The following is a 5,632-nucleotide window of genomic DNA, read 5'->3' on the forward strand; positions in this document are numbered from 1 at the left end:
TATTATTTTGTTGGTGCAACAGCTGGTAAAATCAATTCAACGGAGCCAAAATGCCAAAAATTTGTTATTTAGTTAGTCATGTCCTTTCTTTGAATTGCTGATTCAAAAATCTTTGCTTCCAGTTGCTGACAAAATAAAGTAACAGTCAAGTACTTGGGTAGCAGGTGTAAGTGCCCTCCCCACACCATCCAAAAATTGCTGTACCATGGGGATGTGGTGGGTGGGTTTATAAAATAAAGTACCAAATACTAGGTTAATATGATCAATTATGTCCATCTCTTTAATTTTAAGCTGTGTACCTACATGAGAAGTCATGGATAGTGAGTTTGCAAAATTTTTAACCCTTTAGTGTTCAGATTGCTCTGCCAAATAGAATGCTTATTTATTCACATTGTATTGACTTAGTCATGCATTATCTCTTAAATTCAAGATTTCGATGATGTGAATGTGTAATTTTTAGATTGACATTGTACGGTAGGTGTGAGAAACCAGATCTGGCCAGTTTGAACATAAAACAAGTAACATATATGGGCCGGACTAGTTAGTTGGCACTGCGTCGCTTACAACGTTGAGGGTTCCAGTTGATCTGATCAACGGAACAGCCTGCTCATGAAATTAACATGCAAGTGGCTGTGCACTCCATAGACACGTGTACCCTTAATGTAGTTCTCGGGGATATTCAGCGTGACACAGTGTAACAAGGCTGACCCTTTGAATTACAGGCACAACAGAAACAGGAAGTAAGAGTAAGAGAAAGTTGTGTTGAAAGAGTACAGCAGGGTTCGCCACCATCTCCTGCCGGAGCCTTGTGGAGCTTTAGCTGTTTTCTCTCAATTAACACTCACAATGCCTGGTCTGGGAATCGAAACCGCGATCGTATAACCGCGAGTCTGCTGCCCTAACCACTGGGCCATTGCGCCTCCAGTAGAAAGGATTATTATTATTATTAAAACCACTGCCAACTCCCTTCTGTTCCCCCTCCCCCTTTAAAATTCTTTTTTTCTTTTCACTCACTTTCATATTTTATTTTGGTTTGCTTTGCAAAAATCTAGAAAACCATAGAAAGCTTGAATTAGGAACAAGATGAGAATAGATATTAGTAAAAGAAAATTCCATTGATATTTCTAAATTGGGAAAGGATCCTAGAGGAACTCTGAGCATTTCTTGTTGGAAAACCTGTTTAGAAGAAAATCTCATATCCCATCTTTAAGTCATCTAAATTAAAACTGTCTATCAGATTTTCATATAAATTTATGTTCCAAACACTAGTTAGATAACAACAAAGTTATTTTACTAAATTTTTTATTATTTCCAAAAATAATTTAAACGCTAGCGATGTATATCAATAGGAACATGGTAACAAAAGGGTTAAAAGTTGATAAAAACTGCTGATACATATGAAGATAAAGATTATTTTAATACCAGGAGCATTTAATGATCTAATATAGTATACAAATAGTATAAGATGGAGAAAATACGCAAGAAGTGAAGATTCAGACCATATTTATTTATGACTCTCTTTACATCGTAAGTTTAACCCCTGACAAAGTCGGCTTTGTCTTTCATCCTATTGGGTTGATAAAATAGTGTACTAGTCAAGTACTGACTGCTCCCACTTCCTCTCAAAACTGCTGTGCCTAAATTAGAAACGATTATTATTATTATTATTATTTTCGTTTTTATTTTAGTTTTTCTTATTTGTGTCATTATTTTTGGGTGGCTAGTGGCAAAAATGATGCAGTGTTTGGACAAAAATGCATTTAGTTTCATCACTTCATAATTTGAGTTCAAATCTTACCAAAGTTGACGACTTTAACTTTTGTCCTTCTGGGGTATTAATGAAATATAATAAGTAGTAATCATGTATTGGCGGCCATTTAAGGTGGGGGTGTCAATCTCACAGACTAAATCTTCCTTCCTTGCTTCCCACCAAAACATTTATCTGGCCAACTGCCTATGTAAGAAAACATTATTATTATTATTATTATTATTTTGAATATTCTTTCTGACCAATTATTTTTATCAGCTGTTGCCAGCCATAATGGAAACCTTTTGTTTCCTACATCAGTTTCCATGGAGATAGCATCAGCTATTCCAACCACACCACAAGCACCACAAACAACAATAACAACAACAAAACTTCTTGAGGGAACCTCTATGAGGTCACTTGTCCTGCTAGAAATAGCAACTCAATTTGTCAAAATCATACCCTACAAATTTTCAAAAAAAAAAAAATATAGAGGTGAAAAAGACAGAATGGAGAATGTAGTTGTGAATTTACAAAAAAAAAAAAAAAAGAAAAAGACAGGATAGTCACAACTGGATTGTCTTTGGGCATATATCTGCTGAACCAGGGCTAACCAGCAGTTAAACATCTCTACCAACAACCGCAACAACAGCACTCGACTGAACACTAATAATCTATGCAGTCCCTCCTAATTTCCTCCCAAGATCTGTCACACACACATATTTGCGCATGTGCGCACACACATGTACACACACACACAGTGGATCTGGAACTTGTATCTTGTTGTATAAAGTGATCTGTTCTCCGTTAGGGATTAAATTGCAGCTGTTTTCTTCTTCTCATTCACGTTTCTTTCTTTAATCATCTTGGACAGTATTTTATTTTTGCAGGTAAAGGTAGAGAGAGAGAGAGAGAGAGAGAGAGAGTTTCCTCTTCGGTCATCTTGAGTATGGAGGAAGTTGCAGTGTCTGATGTTTTTAGCTTTTTCTGTCTCTGTCACACTCTGCCACTCTCAATTTCTTTCTCTCTGCATCGTATCAGCTTCATATCAAGATGGCAGATAACTACAAGGTGTTGTTGAGATGTTCATTGACTGCATGCAGATTTGAACCAGTGCTTTATTTTTTAGAGAGAGGGACACAGGAAGTGGGAGGGTGATATAAAGGGCAAGAGAGAGAAATGGAGACTATATGAAGTGGGAGATAGGGCTGGATTGACCCTGGAGAAATGCAGTCAATATATTTAGAATTGTACGAGATTTGACTGAAAAGTTCATAGGCTGATCAAGATACTCTCATGGAATGTGACCAATTGAGGTTTATTTTTCAACATAGTCCCTTTTGTGATCCACACACTTCTTCCATTGGTGTTGCAGTACTTGGATCCCATTGGTGAAGAAGCTTTCATCCTATTGGTCAAAAAAAATAGTCATCAACAGTAGAAATGATATCATCACTGCAATACTGGTTCACAACCAAATGGTTTTCTTTACGTCGGGAAAACAGGTGATAGTCAGATGGGGCCAAATTAGGAGAATAGAGAGGGTGATCAACCTGTTCAAAGCTACAATCAAAAAGCCATTGAAATGAAGGACTTATGAGCTGGAGCATTGTTCTGATAAAGTAAGGTTCCTTTTGTCAGTTTTCCTGGGCATTTGGTCTTGATAGCCTTTCATATCTGCCTCAGCAATTTGGCATAGTACTCTCTATTGATGGCGTGGCACTTTTGAAGATAGTCAATAAACACAACGCCTTTTGCATCCCAAAAAACTGAGGCCATCACCTTCCCTGCAGATGAAATGACCTGAGCTTTCTTTGGTGGAAGTGAGGAGGTTTATTTCCACTGCATGTATTGTCTTTTTGCCTTTGGTTCAATGTGATGAAACTAACACTCATCCTGCATCAGGAAACATTCAAAGAAGCCAGCTGGATCTGTCTCAAAAAATATCAGATTTTCCTGTGTTGTGATCAGCCTACTGCACTTTTGATCAGGTGTCAGAAAACATGGCCCCCACTAAGTAGAAACCTTTATCATACAGAGTTCATTGTGCAGAATATTCTCAACTCTCTCATGGGATATGCTAATAACATTGGCTATTTAATTTCTAGTCAATCTCCTGTCATCTATCACCATATAGTGAACACAATTTTTTCCTCAGTGGTGGAAGCTTCAGGATGTTCAGACCTTGGGTCGTCTTCAAAACGCTCCCTTCTCCTCCTAAATTCAGCTTCTCGCTTTTGCACTGTTGATAAAGCTGGAGCGTCATCCCCTAATGTAGCAATCATGTTAGCATGAATGTCCTATGGGGTTAAGCCCTATTTCTGCAGGTACTTGATAAGACCATGAAACCAAATTTTGTCCATTTTCAAGAGAAGTTGCTACTAGTTACTTTTGAAGTCTTCTTTGAACAGTCAGATGTCAGTTTCCTTGAAACGAACCAGTACAGTTATAAGAAGAGTTGAAATGAATGCATGCAGAATTTCACAGGTCTAGCCTACTTCGTAGTCAACCTATGAACTTCTAATCCCCACTCCTATGTCTCTTAACCAATGAAAATGGATTGGTTAAGTCAACAGAATGACAACAGGATTCCAAAAGTCCTAATGCAAAGCCAGCTCCATGATGGAAGGAGAAGCATAGGAAGATCATGGCTAAGATATAAAGACAAGGTCAGAGCTAACCTGAGAGTGACAAAGATTCTGCCAGAAACATTTGAAAAAACTGCATTGAACTGTAAGGAATGTAGGTTAACTTACTATAAAGCCATAAAAAACCATGAATAAAGCCTCCTAGAACATCTCATAGAACTGAGAGCAAAGACAAAGTCTCAAACTAACATACCACCTGTTTTGTTTAATAATGCTTTATGTCTAGCCTGTGGACTATATATATATTTCTGTGGGATATATATATTCATTCCAGTTTATGAATTATACATGCATACACTGTATGTGTGTATGTGTGGTGTATGAGAGAAAGTGTGTTTTTGTAGCAATTACACCATTAATTCCCTACTGTATTGTTATAACTGTTTCCAAGCTGAATTTCGTTTACAGTTGCAAAAATAGGGGTAGCTTATCCTGTTCAGGCTATATTATTAGCATTATCCTGCGTTTGAGAATTTAAAATCACTTCTTTAACTTTCTAAGACATCTCAACGCTTCTAAAAGCAAACTTCGTTTGTTTGTTTACGTTTATCGTAATTTGAATTTATATATATATATATATACATATATATATATATATATATATATAAATATATATATATATATATATATATATATATATATATATATATATATATATATATGTGGGAGAATGTACGAAAAAACAACAACAGACGAGGACTTAAAAATATATAAATAGATAGAAGTATTTCTAAATTTCATTGTTACAATGATCAGTGATAGTCCCAAAGTTTCCAGTGTTTGTTGCAAGTTTGTATCTAAGATGTTCTGCATCTTGCTAGAAAGCAAAAGTTTATGTTGGTTATAAAAAAACTGTGTTCAGCATATTTCCTTAAAAGGAGTCGGTTGCCATTACAAGAATCCATCCTACACAAGCTTTCACCCTTGAAAACAAATCATCTTTGTGGTTAGTCTAATGACCATTTGAATCTATGTTGAAGTTGACAGGAGAATCCACTATATTTGATAATGAATAGGAAAAAAAAAGTACTCAGTAACTGCAATGAAGTATAAATGATATAATTAAATCAGCTGAAACGACAAGATTCAAGAAACCATACTTTATCTGTATCGGCAGTTAACCACTTTGATTAGAAAACGTATACACTAAATCGTATAACGAGACGGCGGGCTTATCCATATAAATAGAATGGGAGGAAGAGAGCCTGCCATATGTCGACCCAATAGAGGGACCAGC

This window comes from Octopus bimaculoides, chromosome 21, assembly GCF_001194135.2.
Source record: "Octopus bimaculoides isolate UCB-OBI-ISO-001 chromosome 21, ASM119413v2, whole genome shotgun sequence".
Classification (NCBI taxonomy): Eukaryota; Metazoa; Mollusca; class Cephalopoda; order Octopoda; family Octopodidae; genus Octopus; species Octopus bimaculoides.